This window comes from Sus scrofa, unplaced genomic scaffold (genome assembly GCF_000003025.6).
Source record: "Sus scrofa isolate TJ Tabasco breed Duroc unplaced genomic scaffold, Sscrofa11.1 Contig1539, whole genome shotgun sequence".
In the NCBI taxonomy this organism is placed as follows: Eukaryota; Metazoa; Chordata; class Mammalia; order Artiodactyla; family Suidae; genus Sus; species Sus scrofa.
In genome coordinates, this window is record NW_018084902.1 from 1,589 (window position 1) to 15,496 (window position 13,908).

At 39.6% G+C, this 13,908-nt stretch overlaps 2 pseudogenes; both read left to right on the plus strand.

Moving 5' to 3' along the window:
• Positions 1-242: 242 nt before the first annotated feature.
• On the plus strand, positions 243-1,247 carry LOC110258201 (annotated as a pseudogene).
• A 112-nt stretch (positions 1,248-1,359) lies between these two features.
• Positions 1,360-13,305, plus strand: LOC100519783 (annotated as a pseudogene).
• Positions 13,306-13,908: the final 603 nt, after the last annotated feature.

The following is a 13,908-nucleotide window of genomic DNA, read 5'->3' on the forward strand; positions in this document are numbered from 1 at the left end:
TTTACTAAACTGTTTTCCATTTCATGCCTGCTGACTAGATTATTTACAACAAATCAACTAGGAGAGTGAACATGGAATAGGATTTGGTTTCAAGATGAGGGTAACTTCCAAACTTTGAATTTTAGAATAGCAGAAAAGAAATCTATCTCTCTGACTCAAGAGAGCTTGTTAAGAGTAAGAGAAAGATTCAGATTTCTATGTGAAAGACTCCTGATGATGACCTTGCCTTCTTTTTTTCAGGCATGACCTTCAACTGTTCCTTGTGGCAGGACAACAGCATGTCTGTCAAAGCTTTGCCTTTGCCAGATTCTCTGAGGTCACTGAACAGTGTTTCCTTTTGTTTACCCTCATCCTGCTCATGTTCTTAGCATCACTAACGGGCAATGCTCTCATACCACTGCCATCTGGACCAACCCGGGTCCTCCACACCCCCATGTACTTCTTCCTGGCCAACCTGTCTCTCTTGGAGATTGGCTACACGTGCTCTGTCATACCCAAGATGCTGCAGAACCTTGTGAGCGAGGCCCGAGGAATCTCTCGGGAGGGGTGTGCTACACAGATGTTTTTCTTCGCATTTTTTGGTATCAGTGAGTGCTGTCTTTGGCCGCCATGGCTTTTGGCCGCTATATGGCCATATGCTCCCCACTTCACTATGCAACACGAATGAGTCGTGGAGTGTGTGTCCATTGGCAATGGTTTCTTGGGGAGTGGGATGCATGGAGCCTTGGGCCAGACCAACTATATTTTTCTCCCTGGACTTCTGTGGCCCCTGTGAAATAGACCACTTCTTCTGTGACCTCCCCCTATCCTGCACTTGCCTGTGGGATACCTCCCATAATGAGGCTGCAGTCTTTGTTGCAGCCACCCTTTGCATTTCCAGCCCATTTTTACTCATCATTGCTTCTTATGGCAGAATTCTAGCTGCCGTGCTCAGCATGCCCTCACCTGAGGGTCGCCAAAAGCTCTTTCCACCTGTTCTTCCCACTTACTTGTAGTAACACTCTTCTATGGCTCAGATCTGTCACCTACTTGAGACCCAAGGCTAGCCATTGCCAGGAATAGATAAACTCCTAGCCCTCTCCTATACCGTGGTGACATCCATGCTCAACCCCATCATCTACAGTTTACGGAACAAGGAAGTCAAGGCAGCCCTTAGGAGAACTCTGGCAAGAAAAAAGTATTGGCTCATAGGTAGATACCAGAGGACCACAAAAATGGTCTTTGAAAAAGATGCAAAACCAACATAAGAGGAAAGAAGAAAGATGAAATAAAAAGGAAAGCAGGAGGAGGGAAGGAAGATCTAGTCACTTACTATAGAACATGGTGGGGATAATGCGAGAAAAGAATTACACATGCGTTATGACAGGGATAACCGTGCTGTACAGCAGAAATTGACAGAAAATGTAAATCAACTATCATTAAAATTATCTAAAAAAGAAAGAGAGAAAGATAGAGAGAAGGAAGGTAGGAAGGAAGGAAGAAAGAGAGAGAGAGAGAGAGAAAGAAAGAAAGAAAGAAAGAAGAAAGAAAGAAAAGAAAGAAAGAAAGAAAAAAGAAAGAGAAAAGAAAGAAAAGAAAGAAAGAAAAACGAAAGAAAGAGAAAAGGACAGAGGGAGGAGAACCGTACTTGTCAATCCGTTTTGTAAGAACCTTCTTGAATAACAGTGATTGTTATTTTGGAGATACCTCTGTTATCTCACAGTTAAAGTTCTCATTACCAAATTCCGGAAGGAAGTTGGCTACCAAAGATTTTAATAGATGAGTCCAACACTAACAGGTTTCCCAAAATGTTCCCATTTAGGCTAAAGTATAGGTTAAAAGGACAAATTGCCAGATTACATCTCAGAAGCCTAGCAAGTTCTCACTCTAAATTCTTAGGCATTTTCTAGCCCCTGAGAGATCCGTATAACTTCTGTGGTGGTCACTGGGGTAGTGCTTCCACATATGTGTGTCCCACATGGCTCTTTATGCCCTATTAGCTCTGTGATGTGTGTTACTTTCTTCCATAAAAATGTTAAAATTCTTCAACCTTAATTATTGGTACATGACATAGAGTTAAATAGTTCCTTTTTGAGTTGTGCATACTGTAAAAATATGTAACATCCAAAAAAAGAAAATTATTAAAATTTAAAAGTAATCCAAAAGCTCCCCCCACAAAAAAAAAATCAGAAGTATCTGTTGCAGAATTTTAAAAGAAAATTACAGGAAATTTCACCAGAGTCTTCATGGTGAAACTTTTTTTCAAAAGAAGGAGAACACCTATTTAACTTCTAGGATGGAAGAAGAAACTGAACTAACACTAAATAATATAAATAATTTTAAATTTATGATCATTATACAACTACAGATGTGATAAATTCATTTGAGTAATAAAAAAAAAAGATTTACATATGTTCAGATGATTCCTGACCAAATATATTTGGAAATCATCCGAAAACTTGCTCTTAAGATAAGTGGACATCGTTATAACACAGTCTAGTCGCTTGAGGCATCTATAGGAACATTACCTTGGCTTTGAACGTTTCGTTCTCAGGGAGGTGCTGTGATCTATGAGAGATTCTCAGCTACCCACATAGCAGTGGGTATAGGACAAGGAATGGAGAACTGTGACAGCTACCGTGACAACCTACAGCATAGGATGAATGAGTTCTGGGGATCTAACACACAGCATGGTGACGGTAGTTAATAACACTGAATTATGTACTTGAAGTTTGCTAACAGAACGGATCTTAACTCTTCTGACCACACACATACACAAAAGATACCATGTGAGCAATGATCTTAACTCGATCGTGGTGGTCATCTCACAGTGGATACATACATCGAGGGATATATATTTGATATATGTATCATCACATTATACACCTTAAGTCTTCACAATTTTATTTGTCGATTTCATCTCAATAAAGCTGGAAAAGAAAAAGAAGATGTGGTAATTCTCCAGTCACGGAATGATAGTGATGGTTAGTTACTAATGACAGAGATGTCTGTTTTGCCAGATATGCCCATTTTACCAAAAGCTATCTGATTCACTGAAGACCAAAACAAAACACACTGTTTTTTTATTTATATCTGTGTTCAGTTAATTAAGAATAGAAATATTCTGAAAATGCAAAAAATAGCCAATTAACAATTATGCTACAGAAATAGGCAGGAATTATCTGCAGCATCAGAGATTATTATTTATAAATATGTTGACTAATCGACAAAAAAAGAATTTTTTTTTGTCTTTTTGCTATTTCTTGGGCTGCTCCCGCGGCATATGGAGGTTCCCAGGCTAGGGTCGAATCAGAGCTGTAGCCACTAGCCTACGCCAGAGCCACAGCAACGTGGGATCCAAGCCGCATCTGCAACCTACACCACAGCTCACCGCAACGCCGGATCTTTAACCCACTGAGCAAGGGCAGGGACCAAACCCGCAACCTCATGGTTCCTAGTCAGATTTGTTAACCACTGCGCCACGACGGGAACTCCAAGAAAAAAAGAATGATTTTTAAAAATTAAAACCAGTTAAAAATGATTTTGTAGCATGAACTTTTGTGTTTAGTTTACTAATTTTGATAATTTTATACACTTAAAAAGATCAAAAACTAGACAATTACATGTAAGAGAATAAGATTAAAATACTTCCCACATCATATTCAAAAATAAATTCCAAATAGACTAAAGACTTTAACGTAAGACCTGAAACTCAAAAAACAAAACCTGGAACCATCAAACTCCTAGAAGAGTACACAGGCAGAACGCTCTAATGACATAAATCATAGCAATATTTTTTTGGATCCACATGCTCAGGCAAAAGAAATAAAAGCAAAAACAAGTAAACAGGACTAATTAACTTTAAAAGCTTTCACATGCAAAGAAAATGAGCTGCAAAAAAAGGACAACCTACTGAATAGGAGAAATACTCAAGCCTATATGATAAGGGGCTAACATTCAAAATACCTAAAAAGCTCATACAACAAATATCAGAAAATGAACAACTCAGTCAAAAAATGGGTGGAAGATCTGAAGAGACGTTTTTCCAAAGAAGACATATAGATGGCTAATAGGCATATGAAAAGATGCTCAACATCACTCATTATTAGATTAATGTAAATCAAAACTACAATGAGATGTCACCTCACACCTATCAGAATGTCAGTCATCAAAAACCACACAAATAATAAATATTGGTGAGGAAACAGAGAAAGGGATCCCTTTCCCATTCTGGGTAGGACTATAAATTGGTACAGCCACTACGAAAACATTATGGAGATGTCTCAAAAATTAAAATAGAACTACCACATGATCCAGCAATTCCATTTCGGGGTAGATACCAAAAGAAAACAAAGACACGAATTTGAAAAGATACAGGCACCCTAATGTTCAGAGCAGCATTATTTACAATAGCCCAGAAATGACAGCAAACGTAGTATCGATGAACACTTGAATGGATGAAGGGGATAAAGAAGACACATTGATGTGACACATTTACACACACTTCTTCTCATCACTTATATGTGGAATCTAAAAAATTAAACAAATCAATGTGTAAAACAAGACAGAAACAGATTCACAAACATAGACAACAAACTAGTGGCTCCCAATGAAAAGAGGGAAGAGGGGAGGGGCAAGAGAAGGGTATGAGATTAATGGATACAAACTACTATGTACAAAACAGATAAGAAACCAGGTTTTATTGTCTAACACATGGAATTACAGCCATTTTCTTGCAACAATTTTAACAGAGTATAACCTGTAAAAGTAGTGAATCACTATACTGTACACTTGAAACTCCTTCTAATGTTCTAAAACACCTATACTTCAAAAAATAATTTTTAAAAAAGCAGAAAAAGATAGCACTAACAGCTATGTGGATATCAGAGCATATAGACATAAAGACAAGAATTGTTACTATGGTCAAAAAAATTATGATGATAAATTTAGTCTATCCATCAAGAAGATCTAACAAACACGGATGCATCCAACAAAAGATTGCCCAAGTACATAATATAAAAAGTAACAGAACTAATTGGAGAAATGGTTAATTCCACAATAACTGCTGCACTTCAGTACCCCACTTAAAATAATGGATGGAAAAATTAGACAGAATAACAGCAAGGAAAGAGAGAGCCAAACAAGGTAAACAAAACTAACATATACGGAGCACTTCATTCAAAAAAAGCAGAATAGATATATTTCTCATTGCATAAGGAACATTCTACAGAATAGATCATTAGGCCATGAAACAACTCACAATAAATTTAAAATGACTGAAAGGGGAGTTCCCGTAGTGGCTCAGTGGTACCAAACTCAACTAGAATCCATGAGGATGCGGGTTCCATCCTTGGCCTCGCTCACCGGGTTAAGGATCTGGCATTGCTGTGAGCTGTGGTGTAGGTCACAGATGCAGCTTGGATTCTGGGTTGCTGTGGCTGTAGGTAGGATGGCAGCTGCAGCTCTGATTCGATCCCTAGCCTGGAGATTTCCATATGCCATAGATGCAGCCCTTAAAAATTAAGTTGACTGAAAGTATATCCTCTAAACATGACTGAATGAAATTAGAATAAGTAACAAAAATATTGACAAACATATGGGCATGTAGAAATTAAACAATGTACTTCTAAATAATAAATCAAAGGAAATTTCAAGGGAAATAACCAAATACTTTGAGAATAATCAAAACAGAAACAACATGCCAAAACATAGAAAATGCAGCAAAAGTATATCAGATAGCATTTTGTAGAAAAAAGAAAATGGGAGTTCCCGTCATGGCTCAGTGGTTAACGAATCTGACTAGGAACCATGAGGTTGCAGGTTCGATTCCTGGCCTTGCTCAGTGGGTTAGGCATCCGGCGTTGCCACGGCTATGGTGTAGGCCGGCAGCAATAGCTCCAATTAGACCCCTAGCCTGGGAACCTCCATGTGCCGCGAGTGCGGCCCTAGAAAGACAAAAAAAAAAAAAAAGAAAGAAAGAAAGAAGAAAGAAAGAAAGAAAATGTTTTAAGTATCGGTTTGTCAATTTCTCCACCATGAGAAAGTCTGTGTGTGTAAAATCAAGTGAAATAATAATATGCATAAGATGATTCCATTGTAATTTTTTAGTTACTATTGTCATAAAATTTACATCTTTCAGAGGGAATCAGAATGTAAATAACTTGGAAAATAATCTTTTGATGAAACTTAAAAGATTATGCTATAGAGAGACTAAGAAGTAAATTCACATTGGGTATCCCTTCTTAGAAGGGGTGTTTAAGCTCAAAACTGAAAGACAGGAAGGAGCTAGCCATGATGAAGTCAAGAGAAGAGCATTTTAGGTAGAAGAAATGGCAATTCAAAAGTTCTGAAGCATGGAATGATGCTGGTCTGTTGTAAATGGAGACTTATATCAGCTATAATAGATGGCACACCCACCTGGGAAAATGAGGGAAGCTGAAAAAGGAAATATTGATCAAAGGTGTGAGAAGGATTTAGAACCCCTACAAGGGGTGTCTATATGGGTACTGTACATGCACTACCCTGGAACTAGCCACAATGGACGTCTGTCACACACCCAAGGCCTGAAGCAACAAAGTGGGGAAGTGGTACTGGAAACCAGAAAAAAAGAAACCGTAATACACAGCTATCTCCAAGAGCTATGACTTTTGCCTGAGCAATACAGGCTGCCTCATGTGTCCCAGCTGAGAGGGAGCCAAGGGAAAATAAACCAAACTAGCTGTTCTCTCTTTCTCTAATCCTCAACTCATGACCCTCATTGGCTGAATCCAGACAGAAGCCACATATCAAGGACTCCTTTGATTCAGACTTTTGAGTAGAGCATAGAGTTCAACATACATAGTGGGATAAAGAGTGGATCTGGGCGAGGGAGGAAAGACGGTGAAAAATATCCATCACACTTGTTTTTTTTTTGTTTGTTTGTTTTGTTTTGCTTTTCCCACTGTACAGCAAGGGGGTCAGGTTATCCTTACATGTATACATTACAATTACAGTTTTTCCCCCACCATTTCTTCTGTTGCAACATGAGTATCTAGACATAGTTCTCAATGCTATTCAGCGGGATCTCCTTGTAAATCTATTCTAGGTTGTGACTGATAAGCCCAAGCTCCCGATCCCTCCCACTCCCTCCCCCTTCCATCAGGCAACCACAAGTCTCTTCTCCAAGTCCATGATTTTCTTTTCTGAGGAGATGTTCATTTGTGCTGGATATTAGACTCCAGTTATAAGTGATATCATATGGTATTTGTCTTTGTCTTTCCGGCTCATTTCACTCAGGATGAGATTCTCTAGTTCCATCCATGTTGCTGCAAATGGCATGATGTCATCCTTTTTTATGGCTGAGTAGTATTCCATCGTGTATATATACCACATCTTCCGAATCCAATCCTCTGTCGATGGACATTTGGGTTGTTTCCATGTCTTGGATATTGTGACTAGTGCTGCAATGAACATGCGGGTGCACGTGCCTCTTTTAAGGAGAGTTTGTCCAGATAGATGCCCAAAGTGGGTCATATGGAAGTTCTATGTATAGATTTCTAGGTATCTCCAAACTGTTCTCCATAGTGGCTGTACCAGTTTACATTCCCACCAACAGTGCAGAAGGGTTCCCTTTTCTCCACAGCCCCTCCAGCACTTGTTATTTGTGGATTTATTAATGATGGCATTCTGACTGGTGTGAGGTGATATCTCATGGTAGTTTTGATTTGCATTTCTCTTATGCAAGTGGATATTCTCAGCGAATGTCCATCACACTTGTAAAGTGGAACAATACACACTCATGTGATACTAGTAGTTTACTTTAGGGAAAAGATAGTGAAATTATGGGCCATGGAAAGAGGATGTTCAAAGGGAGACATATCTATTTTGTACCTATTATTCAGTACATTATGAATTTGCTTTTCGGATAATGTACTCACGGATTGTATGTGTAACTTTTAAATCTTAATGTATGTATACAATCGACTATTATTATGTGGGATGTTATGGGTTTGTGTGTGAGAAGAGAGAGAAGCTATCAGTCTTCATATCAGAAAATCATTAAATTTTTTTTAATATTTATTTATTTGTCTTTATTTAGGGCCGCACCCTAGGGGTCGGAATCAGAGCTGTAGCTGATGGCCTATGCCACAACTCACAGCAACGCCAGATTCTTAACCCACTGAGCGAGGGCCAGGGATGAACCTGCATCCTCATGGATGCTAGGGCAGATCGTTTCTGCTGAGCCCAAGACAGGAACTCTGAAAATCATTAAATATTTTAAAGGATTATTAATTGTCATTTTATTCCTCCTCCCAGAAAGACCACTCCGGTTTTTTCTCTCTCTGCAACTTATTTTGTGTCCCTTTATTATTAGGTATGGTCAGAATATTATATCTTAATTGGAGATATTCCTACAAGTTGAACAAAATAAAATATGCAAGAAATTCACGTGAATGTCTCCACATCCTTTACTCAACTAGCTTTGGTCTAAATGAAACTATTTAAAATTACTGTCCAACACTGATCAGAAACAGGACATAAAGAATCCATATACAATCGCCTCAAAAGAATAAAATACCTAGAAATGAAGAAAGACCAGTCCACTGAAAACTATAAGACACTGACAAAAGAAACTAAGAACACACAAATAATGAAAATATATTCCACTCTCATGAGCTGCAAGAATTAAATATCAATATTACCCAAAGCAATTACAGATCAATGAAATCCCTATCAAATTCCAATGGCATTTTCCACAGAACTAGAATGAGTAATTTTAAATCTTTGTATGAAACACAAATATCCTGAATAGCCAAATGAATCTAAGGGCAAAGCCAGAGGCATCATGCTCCCTGATTTCAATCAATCTACAAAGCCCAGTCGTAAACAAAACACTATGATACTGGCATAAAAACAGACACATAGCGAGTTCCCATTGTGGATCATGCAGTAACACGCCTGACTTAGTATCCATGAGGATGTGGGTTCAATCCCTGGCCTCACTCAGGGGCACTGCCGAGAGCTGTGGTATAGGTCGCAGACACAGCTCAGATCCAGCAGTGCTATGGCTGTGGCATAAGCCAGCAGTTGCAGCTCCGATTCAACCCCTAGCCTGGGAATTTCCATATGCCATAGTGTGGCCCTAAAAACAAACAAGCAAAAACAGACACATAGATCCATGTAACAAAACAGAGAACCCTGGAGTTCCCTTGTGAGGTGGCAGGTTAAGGATCTGGCATTGTCACTGCAGTGGTTCAGGTCACTTCTGTGGTACAGGTTTGATGTGATACAGTCACTATTGCAGATCTGAAAAACTGCTAAGAAAATAAGTCTTAAAGATCTCTGCACAAAGAAAAATTGTAACTTTGTATAGCGACTGATGGTTAATGTACTGTGATCATTTAGCAATGTATATGAAGGTCAAAGCACTACACTCTACACCTGAAAAATAATGTATTGTTGGATGTCAATGATGTTTCAATTTAAAAATCATTGCCAATAAAAGAAACATTACAAAGATAATAAGTGAATAAAATAATCAAGTAAAATTAGTTTCCAGTGTTTTGAGAAATCAAATGAGTTTATTCTAAAACATATTAACAACCTCAATTCAGTAGATAACTAATTGTACACCAGAGCACTTCCATGGAGAACTCTGTCCCAAAGGAATTTGTCTGCTAACTCATCTGGGATAAGCATTAACGGGCTGTCTGAAAATAATGCCCAAGAGTCTCCGGGATATAATAGACTGCACACATGCAAAGCACTCTTGATATTACCTACTGTCGTCTTCCTATATGGGCTTTCTTCTTTGGGGCAGCATTGTGTCGAATGGAATACACACTTCTGAATATCATTCTTAAATATTCATCTGTGTACTACAGATTTCTCTGTCCTAGGCCAGTTGGAAAAATTCAAATGTGTTCCTTTATAATTCCATTTGCTTAAACTATAGTTATCAACATAAGGTAAGTAAAAAGATACTTGTTTTAACAACTACCCTTTCTTAGGAGTTCCATCGTGGCGCAGTGGTTAACGAATCAGACTAGGAACCATGAGGTTGCGGGTTTGGTCCCTGCCATTGCTCAGTGGGTTAACGATCCAGCGTTGCCACGAGCTGTGGTGTAGGTTTCAGACGCGGTTCAGATCCCACGTTGCTGCGGCTCTGGTGTAGGCCGGTGGCTACAGCTCCGATTCGACCCTAGCCTGGGAACCTCCATATGCCGCAGGAGCGGCCAAAGAAATAGCAAAAAGACCAAAAAAAAAAAAAACCTTCTTAGGGAAGGTTGGAATGTGTGTACATCAGTTACCAAATATACATAGGGAAACCAGACAGCATTTCATTTCTGGAAGTCTTCTCTAAACTTTGGAAATAACTAGTTTGGTGCCTATAGAAAGCAATGGATTTTTCTTTGTAATCAGAGTCTCTCAGTCTATCACTTAAACCCATCTTAAAAGCATGTAAATTTGAATAAACACTATTCCTGAAAGGTATTAAATACCTAAAGGAAATGTGTAGCCTTCATCCAATCATGTCAACTTTTAAAATATGCAGTAGAAATATGATGTGTTGACCCATCCACCTGTTTTATCCAGACATTTTGAAGTCACCTCTCCTTTCTTCTATAACATTTTCCTACACAAAACTTAAAGTCTCTGTCAATATAAATAATACGCTGTGTGATGAAAAATGATGTACAAAAAGATACACTAGAGAAGTTCCCTTGTGGCACAGCAGCTTCAGGATCCCACGTTGCTGCAGATGTGGCAAAGGCCAAAACTGCAGTATGGGTTGAATCCCTGGCCTGGGAAGTTCCACATGCAATGGGTGTGGCAAAAAAAAAAAAAAAAAGATACACTAGAATGAAAAACTTAGTGGAGATGGAGAGACAAAGGACTTGAAGCATTCCCAGACAGGAGCTCCCTGGAGGCCTATCTGCTAAGAATCCAGCATTGTCACTCCTGTGGCTTAGGGCACTGCTGTGGCTCAGCTTTGATCTCTGAATGTCTGCATGCCTAGGGCAAGGACAAAAGGAAAAAAAATTCAGAGATAAAGAGGCCCTGATGTCCTGATGGAATATTATTGGAAGTAGATCAAAAATTGGACAAAATGTCATGATATCAGAGAATTGAAAGTAATGAAATACCAGGAGAATGACATGGAAAAGATCAGACTTCAAGCATAGAATTTAGAGCTTAGCTATACATCTATGGAACCTTGAAAACTGGATTATAGTCTCATTATCTCAATACCTCATTTAAGGGATTCATGGCTTTTTGATCTTTAGATCCTCCCTAGTCATTAGCAGACAACTGGGATGAATGATTAACAGTATCTTACAATTCAGATACTAACATTTCCTTTGTCATAACGTTTGGGATAGGTACTAGATGATTCATGGGTCTGAAAGGTTTACTGTAGTGTTTGGCACACAAGGCTCATTAAGGATTAGCTGGAATTATATTATATTATCTCACTGTGCACAACAGACCTAGGGTTCTTTTGGAATCAAAATAATATCTTAGCCCAGGGGAGTTCGATGTGACACCTCACACATGGCCTTGAGGACTCAGAGAAACAGAGTATGTGAAAACTGTGCTTTGCCAGCCTCCAAATGTAATCTGCTGCCTCTAAACCAATGACTCTCTGGTCCTCAGTGGAAATGCTTTCCTCCTGTTCCAGTTCCCTGGACATAAATGTCGTATTTGTAGCTACATATAAGTAAGTAAGCTGTTGATAACAGGCCAAGGCCTTACCTAAAAACAAGATAAGCCCCCGGATAAAGAAAAACTCCTACAAGATAGATAATAAATTCTGACATGAACAATCAACGCCTGGTTTCAACAAAGTAGTTATGCAAGAAAAGGGACATCCAACAACAAATGTTGAGTTGGGGAAACATAATTTATAGCTAAATTCTCTCAGTTTATACTTCAGCAAGCTGTCATCTAAGGTTTTAAGTTTCTTGCTCAATTCTAAAGACCAAGATGGATTAATTGTAAAAGCCTTCTTGTCCCCATGGGGATGATGTAATAATTCAACCTGCATCTGCACAAGCCTATCTAGATGATAACAAAGGCTAGGGCTAGGTTCTCTCCACTCCTCCTTGTGCTAGAACTAACTCCACCCTTTCACTCTTTTACATTCAGTAAGGCCTTGCCAGGGATCTGAAAAAGACCTATCTGATTCCTAAGACCCAGCCACATCTACTGTATCGGGCACCTGAAGTAGGAACCAATAAACTTAGCTGGTATTCTTGCAAACCAAGGGATGAAAGAGCATTACATATTCTGTGGAGCAATCTGAAACGACAGTCAACTTCTGCTTGCATTTCAAGTCCTTACCAGAGCGCTAAAGGACGTATGGCTTATTGGTCATCTTTATCACACAGAGTATGCTAAGTATTCCCATTTCAGAATAGGTTCTTTTACTTGCTTAAGGTGCTGTCTAGAAGAGTTTATTCTACTAGGCTTTGCGGATCGTCCCTGGCTGGAGCTTCCTCTGTTCATTATTCTGCTTCTAACATACCCCATGGCCATGGTGGGAAACATAGCCATCATTAGACTCCCGTCTGCACAGCCCCATGTATTTCTTCCTCACCAACCTCTCCTTTCTGGACATGTGCTACACCACAAGCATTGTCCCTCAGATGCTGTTTCACCTGGGAGATCTGAGAAGACAATCAGCTATCTGGGCTGTGCCATTCAGCTTTATTTCTTCCACATAATGGGAGGCACAGAATGTCTGCTTTTGGCTATTATGTCTTTCGATCACTACGTGGCCATCTGCAAGCCTCTGCACTACACCCTCATCATGAATCGGTGCACCTGTATCCTACTGGTGGCCACTGTGTGGCTGGTGGAATGACCTACGCTGTCTCAGAGGCCACTGTCACATTACACTTACCACTGTGGGTCACAACACACTGGATCACTTGGTATGTGAGGTTCCTGTTCTGATAAAGGCAGCCTGTGGTGAGAAGGGCTCCAATGAGCTCACACTCTCTGTGGTTTGCATTTTCATGTTAGCTGTGCCACTATGCTTCATTCTTGCTTCCTATGCTTCTATTGGACATGCTGTATTTAAGATTAAATCTTCGGAGGGAAGAAAAAAAGCCTTTGGCACATGTTCCTCCCATCTCATTGTAGTTTTCTTCTTTATGGTCCAGGCATTAGCATGTACCTTCAGCCCCCTTCCTCCATCTCTAGGGACCAGCCCAAGTTCATGGCTCTCTTCTATGGAGTGGTGACTCCTACACTCAACCCTTTCATCTACACTCTGAGGAACAAGGATGTAAAGGGTGCCTGGGGCAACCTGGTGAGGAGCGTTTTCACTTCCAAGTGATAGTTCGCAGACATCAAATGACATTTTTAACAAGTGAGTAGGTATATAGGAGTTTCTCTGACAAATCATTCTTGTCTCATACTTCCCCAGATCATGGCACAGGGTCTTCTTGCCTGTCCTTTCTCATGTTCTTTCTAATGCTCTTAGACCAAGGGGACACTTGGCTAATAATGCACCCATAAGGGCACTGTTTGTGGAAATGTATTAAAAAGAGTTCTATTCTGGTGGCACACACTAAAATTCTAATGGTGTTAAGAAGTGAATAAAGTAATAATATAAACCCATTCATTCAAGCTAGTCACCACGGCAACTATTCATCAGTGGATTTCCTATGACAGTGTCCCTTAAGAAATATTCACCACTTTCTGCAAGATTGGCCATGTCTAAGAGGGCAGCACTGCCACTGGGCATTCAGAGTGAGACACTCTAAACCTTAGACCACTGGGCATCTATCCAGGGAAAACCATGACTCAAAAAGACACATGTCCTCCCAATGTCCATTGCAGCACTCTTGTCAATACCAAGACATGGAAACAACCTAAATGCCCATCACAGAGGAGTGGATCCAGAAGATGTGGTACATATACACAATGGAATATTACTCG